The sequence below is a fragment of the Sylvia atricapilla genome, unplaced genomic scaffold (assembly GCF_009819655.1).
Source record: "Sylvia atricapilla isolate bSylAtr1 unplaced genomic scaffold, bSylAtr1.pri scaffold_97_arrow_ctg1, whole genome shotgun sequence".
Taxonomy (NCBI): Eukaryota; Metazoa; Chordata; class Aves; order Passeriformes; family Sylviidae; genus Sylvia; species Sylvia atricapilla.
Window position 1 is genome coordinate 63,339 of NW_027077178.1, and position 9,763 is coordinate 73,101.

The window sequence follows — 9,763 nt, forward strand, 5'->3', positions numbered from 1 at the left end:
TTGCTTATTCTGTCTCCTAATTTGTCTATTTTCTTAATTTTTATTAAACTTAAATTTTTTTAAAAGTGTGGAATGCGTTTTTCACAATAATAATAAAGAAATCCCCAAATCCCAGCACCACACCAAAATGACAATCCTCATTTTTCTTTATTATCACAAGGTTCATGAAAACAAATCCTGCTCACTCTCTCCACCTCGCCCCTTCCCCACCCGATAAACGAGGCCATTTGCAGTGTTTCATTCAAGTTAAAACTGACAGCTGGAGGGAAGAACAGGGAGACACCCAATTTCCATGTCAAACCCAGCAGGCCTACTCCAGAGGGGAGAGAATGAAATGGAATGGGGACAGGAGCTGGTCAGTTGTTTCTCTAAAGGATCCCAAAAACACCTCCAAGTGAACAGGAGGGGAAAATCAATCCCTATAAACCACCCAGTGTGTTCAGGGACTCAGCTCTGAGCAGTTGGACATGGACAGAGGCATCTGGAACAGTTCTTTCCCCAGGCTGAGCTCTCCAGCCTGGCCCTGAAGTCAATCAAGTGCTTTCCCAGAGCATTCCATGGTTGCCAAACGCCCTTCGAGATGTGGCTCACAGGAGCAGAGAACCTTTCTCAAGGTTCAGAGCAGAGAAAATGGCAAGAGATGCCCAATTCAGAGCTCTGTTTAAAACCCTGGAAATAAAAATCAGTTGAACTCTGAAGGCCAGCTGTGGGCCCAGGAATCTCAGATCCAAAGAAAAACTGGAAAGGCTTTTTACAAGAACCAACACTGGAGAGCTCACAGATGAATGTATGTGACATTTTGAGAGGCTTCAACTTTTGGACAGTTTTCCTTGAATTGTTGAAATTGATTTTGCCTTTGCCTCCTCTTGCACTCAAGGAGCCTCATTTCAGCAGCCAGGAAGGCAAAGCTCATTCCTGGCCCTGGCTGCTGCTGTCCATGCAGCATTTCCATCCCTCCTGTGGCCTCTTCCCTCAGGGTCCCCAGCAGCAGCTGCTGGAGCAGCACATGGAAGCTGCAGATGGAAGTGCTGCCCACCCCAGCCTGAAGCTACACAAGGATCCTACTGACAGGAACCCCAAGATTCCCTCCCAGGGGCCCTGCAAACAGTCATCAATTTTCGGAAGAGCAATATGGACAGCAGCTGCACCTGCCCATTATCGTGTATGAAAGGAAGGAAAAAAGACCTCAGCATCGGCTGCTTGGGGCTCAGCTGGGCGTGAGCCTGCAAATCCATAGGGCAACAAGTGTTTGGTGGGCACCCAGCGGCCGTGGCTGGGGGCACAGAGCCTTACGTGGTCAAAGAGTGGCAGGAGCACCCCAACCAGCTGCAGGGCGATGGGGCTGGGTATCAGCATGTCCTTGTCCAAAGCTGAGTATCATGGCTGTCATCCTGACCGTCTGTTCATCTGTGTCCCACAGGAGCTTCACACAACCTTCAGTCAGGGCTCAAATTTTTCTGGTGTGTGTGAAACACAAGCCTGTGAAACACCGCCCTGGTGCCTACAGGGCCCAGAGGCCAAAGGCCTGTCCCAAAGTACTCGAGCAGCTGAACCAGGAGGCAGGAGAGCTGGGAGCAGCTGCCTCAGCTCTCCAAGCCCAGCCAAGCCCAAGTGACTGCACTGCCCAGCTCAGCTTCAGCCACTGCCCCCTTCTCACCACTGAGGGATTCTCAGAGAGCTCGAGAAGAGCCCTGAGCACAAGGTGACACCTTTCCCTGCACTCACTCTGCAGGTGCTTTGGGGAAGCGCCAGAGCAGCCAGGTGGCAGGAACAAGGCTGCTGCCTGGAGGCTGCTAATGGCCTCTGACACCCAGTTCCTCAGGGCTTCCCACCAGCCCAGCCCCTCAGAGTCTCCCCCAGCCCGGTCAGCCTGCCCAGGCAGCACAGGCACAGCCCCACATGAGCTCCAGAGGAGCCCGATCAAGAGGCACCGCAGAGCCTTCAGCAACCCAGCCAGCCACACACAGGCAGGAGGACACAGATGGCGGTTCTTGGCTGGCACAGGGCCTCTGGCCATCTCCAGGCACCGGTCTCCAAGTGATCCTGGCAGCTCCGGCTCCCAGCCACCCACTCTGTCGGCAGTGCAAAGGCTTCAGCAGAACCACCAAAGGCCAAGCGGCTTCTGGCCATTTTCCCCTCAAGACTGCACACCTGGGCAGCTTGCTGAGCACAAAGCACCCTTTTCTCCCTCTTCCCCTGTGCCCTGCAGACCCTGGGCACCACAAGAAAAATCCTGGGAGTCTGTGTGTTGTAACACATCCTCTATTTATAGACTAAGAGAAAAAGAAGAAAGAAGAATGAAGAAAAGGAAAATCCCCACTGGCTTAGGTGGCCCCAGACCAGAGTGTCCCAGATCAGCTCTCCGCAGAGCTCCAGCAGCGCAGCCAGCCGAGGCCCGAGAGCCGAGGGCCATGTCTTCCGTGCCCTGCGGAGCTGATCTTGCAGCCTCCGCGAGATGGAGGACGGAGCTCTCTGTACTGCCCGCAGGACCAACGCTGTTTCAATGGCCAGGTTTCTGATGGCAGGGCTGCTGTCATCGGCCGTGTCTTCAAGGGCTGGAAGACAGAGGAACAGAGGGTCATAGCCCTGGTCAGCGGGGACCCGAGGAGAGCCCCCGCCAGGGCCAACCCGGCCCGCTCTTGCCATGGCCAGGAGGGAGCAGGGACCAAGGAGATCAGCCCAAAGCTGCTGGCCATGAATCCCCGACGTGTCCCCGAATTCTCTGGGTGCTCTGCCCTCGCCACCCCTCGTCCACACAAGGAGCAGCTTCCCCTCTGCCAACCTGCTAGCCGCCCGCTGCCCCCACTCACCCTCACAGATGAGCTCGAGCTCCTCCTTCTTCCCCCTCAGGTGCCGCCCGGCGATCCCTGGGGACACAGAGCCTGTCGGGCCCCGGGGGCACGGCTCCCTGCCGGTGGCCCTGTGGCCACACGGCCTCCTGCCCCGGCAGGGCTCAGCCCGGGCCCTTGCCGCACGCTGCCGCCCCAGGGCACGGCTGCCAGAGGGCGGCGGCGGCCCCGAGGCCAGGCGGGGCTCCACGGCGCCGGGCCCGGCCGCCGCCGCAGTCCGGGGCGCGGCCGGGCAGCAGCCGGGGTCGGGGCAAGGGGGCCGAGCTGCGGCGGGCCGGGGAGGGAGCCCGGGCCGTGGCTCACCGATGAACCTGAGGGCCGCCTCTCGCAGGGACTCCTGTGGGCTCTCCAGGTACGGCAGGGCCTGGCGCAGGGTCTCGGACGCTCGGCTCCTGTCTGCCTGCCAGCTGCAGAGAGCGGCGGCAGGGAAGGGTCGGCGTGGGCTCTGCCCCTCGGCCGGCTCTTCGCGTGCCCGGTCCCGGCCTCCCTGCCCGCACAGCCCCGAGGCCCGGGCAGCAGGCCGCCGGGCTCTGCAGCGGGCACAGCGCCGGGGGCTGCCCGGGGGAGACGCGGTGCCGCCCCGCAGCCCCCGCCGGGCCGGGGGCTCCACGTGCACCGCTCTCGGGGGCTGCTCCAGGCTGAGGCTGCGGCTTACAGTCCCTTACCAGTCCCTCGCCGAAGCTCCATGTCTGATCCACCTCCAGCATCTGTTCAAGATCCCTCCTCTTCAGGAACCTGGGCTGAAGAACACAGCGTTTCCCGGGCGGCCTGGAGAGCAGCAGACACACGGAGATGGCCCCACAGTTCAGGGCACAGGAAGTGTCCCTGTGCCAAGGCCTGCAAGAGGCTACAGCCTGCAAGGCTCCAGGGCAGGAGGCAGCCCAGCCCCTTCCCAGGGGGAAGCAGCAGCTCACAAGTGCTCACCTCAACCACACGCTGGTTCTGGTCATGGCAGTGGAAGGAGAGTGGGAGCAGGCTCTGGCGCACATGCGACTTCAGCACCTTTCTTCCCTTTTCCGTTAATGAAACCATCATGTCTTGAAAGGCAAACATAGCGCACAGCTGCACCTGGCTATCATCCTGTATGAAAGGCAGGAAATAAAGACCTCATCATCAGCTGCTTCTGGCTGACCTGGGCACGGGCCTGCAAATCCACATGGCACAAGTGTCCATGCAGCACTCAGTGGCCGTGGCTGGGGGCACAGAGGCTTACATTGTCAAAGAGCCGCAGGAGCGCCTCAGCCAGCCTCAGGGCAATGGGGCTGGGTATCAGGGCACCATGGTACAGAAACAAATATTTGAGTAGAAAGATGGTCATCCTGATGATGTCGTAATCACTCTCCTGCAGGAGCTCGACGAGGCTTTCAGTCAGGTTCCGCATTTTTTTCACCTGTGCGGAGCAAAAGTCTGTGTTACCCCACCCTGCTGCAAAGGGCTCCGAGGTCAAAGGCCTGTCTGGAAGCACTTGGGCAGCTGAACTGCGAGGCAGGAGAGCTGGGAGCAGCTGCCTCAGCAGCCAAAACTAAGCCAAGCTCAAGCAACTGCCTTCCCCAGCCCCCACGCTGCTGCACAGCATCAGCCGCTGCCCCTTCTCACCATGGGGCGATTTTTTGCTGAGCACCATGAGGACTCTGAACACCAAGAAGACACCGCTCCCTGCACTTTGCTCCGCAGTTCTTTGACATGATCTTCAGAACAGTGCCACTGCATTTACTCAAGTCCAGGCACTGGAGGACCTGAAAGGCACAGGGCAATGACAGGGCTCCCGGCCGACAGCAGCCCAGATCCGCACCGGGCCGGGCCCAGGCAGCAGCAGCAGCAGCACAGGGCGTGGGCACCTGTCCCAGGCAGCTGCGGCTACCAGGGGGCAGAGGGATGGGAGGCAGCTCAGCGAGGCAGCGCTGGCCTTCAGGCTCACCTCCACAAGGAATGCCAGGGCGGGCAGAACCCAGCGTGGCTCCTGCGTGCTGAGCCGCCGGAGCAGGTAGCGAACGATCCGAGAAACAAGTGTTCGGAGACAGAGGATATCTCCCTGGCAGGAGAAAAAGTAACCAACACTGTGAGCCAGGGGGGACAAACCTTTGCCAGGAGTGACTCAGAGAGGTCGGCTCTTTCACCACCGTCCTCCACGGGCACCTCAGGCATTTGGGAGGTGGCTCCTTGTGGGCACCCGCCTCTCCCAGCCTTTTCCAGTCTGCTTGGTCTTTCCCCGGGTGACAAGGCCCTCTGGCCCCATGACCACTGCTGTGGGGGACCCCGAGCACAGAGCACAGATGCCGGGGGCAGCGGCGTGACGGGGGTCTCACCTGGCCAGCAGACCCACAGCATAGTTGTGGGTGTCAGCATGGAGCAGCTTGTCCCAGCCGCACTTGTGTTCCATTGCCACCACCACATTGTCACAGCGCATTCGGCGGAGCAGGGACTTCAGGGTCTGCACTGCAAACCTGTGTGCAGAGCAAAGCCCAGCTCACACTTGGAGCACTGGCTCCTGCCTGTGGGGACATGGCAGGGACTAGGAGGACTGGGATGGAGCACCTGCTGGGGCTGGTGGCAAAGCCGTCTTGCTCCTGGCATGCCTTACAGAAGGCATGAACCTCCTCTGGCATATCCCAAGTGCTGAAGAACACTTGGAAGAGCAGATGCACAAGTAGGCGGGGAAACACAGTCTCACTACACGTGGGACGCAGGGCTCCTGGAGGATCTTCTGCATCACCACGGTTGCCTGCAAGCGACAAATCCCCCGAGACAGTGCTGAGGTGTCCGTGTGGCAGGGCCCCAGCATGGCAGGGAGAGGCTGAGGGGACGCAGGGGGGAGCACCGGGTCTGGTGGCCCTGGAGCTATTCTCTAGGCCAGGTTTCATCCCAGCGCTGAGGCAAGGAGATGCAATGGGGGAAGGAGGGTGGAGAGCTGCTGGAAGGCAGCTGTGGGGTGAACAGAGGTCAGTTCCAGAAACTCACAGCCAAGGCAAAGAACAGCAGTTTTGTCTCCATCCGAGGTGCACGTGCTGTGCTCTGGCCAGTCCTCCAGCACATGGAGGAGCGTTAGCTGTGCCCGTTTTGCAGTCCTGGGTGAGCACATGATGGTCTTCACAGGACAAAGCAGCTCTGCAAGGTCAGAACTCTGTCTCAGGGGGACCTTGGACACCAGCACCGTGGCCTGGGCTGCAGTGGGGAGCTGAGCTGGCTGCCAGCTCTGCCTCTGCCCACTGCCCCTTGCCAGCAGCCTGCAGGCAGCCCAGCCCTGTGGGGACAGAGCCACGAGGGGCAGGGAGGGAGCGTGGCAGCAGGCTCGGGGCCTGCCGTGCCAGAGCTGGAAAAGGGAGCAGCCAGAGGGCCCTGGATTTCTCCTTTGCTCAGACACCTGGGACAGGCTGTCCAGGATGATGGGCTGGGGAGGCCTGAGCCCTCTGGGCAGGTGGGCCCCATACCTGTCACACCCATGGGGGCCACCGCAGGAGAGTCATCACCACGTCAGCAGACTCTGCCTCGGTGAGCTCCAGCAGGGTCCTGAACAGCTCGTGCTCAGAGTACTCATGGGCCAGGAGCCACTGGTGGATGGACCTCACTATGGCAGGCACCTGGAGAAGGCCCGGGGAGACTTGGAAAGCTGCCAGAGGGAGAAAGTCCCCAGCTTCCCAGAGAAGTGCTTTCCCTTCCCGCCACATGGGTGGCCTTTAAGGGGTTACAGGGACCAGGCAGGCGTGCTTGGGAGGCCAAGCAGTTCCTGGGGGAATCAAACCCTGCTCACAGGCTTCTACTTGCTTTGATCTTGGAAAATCCTCCTCTACAGGCATATCCAACAGGGCAGCACCGGACTTGGTTTGGAAGAGGAGTGAGTAACCTCTGAGCCCAGTCTCCTCTCTTGGGGCAGCTCCAGGACCTTCCTCCTCCTCCACCCAGGCCAACTTGGCCACTCTCGGGCTCCTCACCACACCGCTCTGTCCTGTCCTGTCCCGTTGCGTGCTGCGAGCACTGTGGTGTGGCTGCGTCACCGCCAGCACCTGTGTCCCCACGTGTCACAAAGGGTCCTTTGACGCCCTGTCCCATTCCATGCCACGGTGACCACGCTGCTGCACCGTGTCACAAAGGGCCAATGCACACACACCACCTGCCCCTGGGGCTGCCCCCCGCCCAGCCAAAGTGGCCAGGTTGGAAGGAATCCCTGGCCCCAAGTATCTAAGACAGCCCTGAGACAGGATCTTTCGCAACGGCTCAAACCATCGGCAAAGGTTGCTTAAAAAAGCTGCTCTGCGGGCTCAGGCAGCAGAAGGAGCCCCCAGGGCTGCCGACACAGCCGCGGCAGGAAGGGCACGGGGCCTTGCACAGAAGCTGGCCTGGCCTCCTTGGGACACGTCCCGCCTGGTGGCCATCCTAAAGCCGCCGGTGTGGCACAGATGAGGAACGTGTGGCCAGGGCACGAGTGCTGCTATGACCCCTGGGGCCAGGGGAGCGCTGAAATCAGCGGCTGTGACAGAGTCCCCGCCCAAGCAGAGCTGCCACCCCCTGAGCCGCCTGCCAGCGCTGGTGTCATCTCCTGCCACAGAGACCTGTGCCCCAGGGCGCTTCTCTGCCACAAGGCAGACAAAGCCAAGGTGCTTGTGGGGGCTGTGCTCCTTCCGGGGGATGTTGGCAGGGGCACCTGGAGCCACTGCTGGCAACACTTGCCCTCATGTCAGAAGCTGTTACTCCATGCTGAAATGGTTTTCTCATTGGAGTGATCTCTTGCAGCACAAAATCACGCTGGCAGCGAAGGCATAGAAGGATCTGGCATTGAAGAATCCACAATTCAGGAAAGCTTTACTTCCCATTGCTCAACTCAAATAGTTCCAAAAAATTGCAGACTTCCTAAATTAATTGAAATGGCCTGAGAACATGATAAGTTTGGAAGTTTCCTTCCCATCTCAAAGCAGCAACACATTTGCCTTAAGATCACCCATTGAATATCACTTTAGAAAACAAAGACTACACAGGGGCAAAAGAAAGCCTTGCTTTGGTTTCAAACATTTTTCTATGAAGGGATGGTAAGAACCTAATTTCATAAGGAAAAAAAGCCCTCCAGGAATGACAGTCCACTCAGTGTTACAAAAGTAGTCCAAGCAAATGAGTAGATTGCAAAACGGCTAATCTTCCCCCTCCTACAGATATCAAAGTGGCCAATAAAGTACAGCTCTCCCCTCTTCTTCTCTGCAGGAGAAGCAGGACCACAAACAGAAAAAGTCCCAGCTATTCCTTCTGTCCTCCATAACCAAAGCTGTGCCAAACCCAGACACTGCCTTCTGACTGACTCCAGTTCCAGCCTAGACCTCTCACCTTCCAGACAACTCCTTCCCCAACACACCCAGCAACACCAAGCCCAGCTCAACACCCTGCCAAGACCCCCAGCTGTCCCCAAGCCTCCGCAGAGCTTGGCCACCTTCCAGCAGACCCCTGGTTCCCTGCACGTGCCGTGGGATGGCACTCAGGAGGACGTGCTCCAAGGCCTTCCCCGGTAGCAAGCTCAGGCTGCCAGGCCTACGGTTCCTGGATCGTCCTTCCACCGACCCTTCCTGTGCACGGCTGTACATTTGCACCTCTGCGCTCAGCTCAGCCTTTTACACTTCACCAGGGCTGCTGGTAAAGGATGGACAGCAGCCTGGCAAGCTCCTTCTCCAGCTCCCTCTTTACACTTGGGGGAGGTAGAGCATGCCACAGGAAAGCAAGCAGTGCCAAAAGAAGTGGGCGCATCAGGCACCATTAGTAATGAAACAAGCCCTTTGTTTGATGGAAGTAAGCACAAGCAATTGACAGAAGAGTACTTAGCACAGATATCCAGAAGTACTTAGCACCAGTTAACAGAAGAAAAGCCTGGAAGCCTAATTTGACATGAGAGTGACTTGTCAAAAGCTTTAGATAGCCTTCCAGAAGACCTGAGGGCGAGGGGCAGCATCAGCCCTGTGCAGGGAAGGGATGAGGAAGAGGAGCTGCTTTGGTGCGCTCAGACCGATCCTGGCCAGCAGGTGACATCAGCTTCAAGTCTAGGAATCTGACACAATGGATTTCTTTCTAAACCCCCTACCTATTGAATCACCTGAGCAGTGTCAAGATGGAGGGTTTTTTGACCGAATTCCTACAGAAACCCACTGAAATTTAGACGCGGCAGAGAAGCGTTCTAGTGGGGCGCAGACCCTTACCCCCCTGCCAATGAAAAGAACTGTTGGTGGACAATGCATTTGTCTGCTGATTTCTTTGAATTATAGAGAGCCCTCAGGACTGCTGTATCCTGAGGGAACACCCTTGGCCTTGACCTGTAAGCATCTGAGTAAGCTTCAAATCAGCCACCTCAGGACCTCTCTTGGCCGGTGTCCTGACGTGATGCAGACTGCTGCGAGGCATGCTGGGACCCAGAGGACAGGACCAGCTGTCTCTTGTCCATGTAGCTCCCCCGACACAGCCAGGGTCATGCCGAAAGCAGACAACGCTCACGTGTCAGCAGAGAGGAGCAAGGAGCGCTGGGCTCCTCTCAGGGTGTCTCAGCTGGACTTACTCCACAACACGCCCCCATTTCAAGGCCTGCCAATGCCCAGCTGCCAGAAATGCCTGCCTCGTTCTCTCCAAGATGCACAGCAAGAGCCCGTGAGCAGGGCGCCTTGGCAGGCAAACCTTCCAAGCCTTTTCTGAGGCCAGGGACACACCAAGATGAGCCCAGACTCTCCGTGCTTCCTGGCCCACACAGCCCAGCTCGGTGCTGGCCTCTGGGCCGGAGCGGCTTCCAGCAAGCCAGAGGCAAATGGTTGTTGCCAAGAGATGAAACAATGCAGACAGGGAAGATGTGAAAAGTGTGTGCGTGAAGGCCTTTGAATTCACAGCTCTCAAAGACAGCTTTGGGGCTCGCAGCTGGACAGAGATGCTCCTGCTCACACCTCTGTCCATAGCAT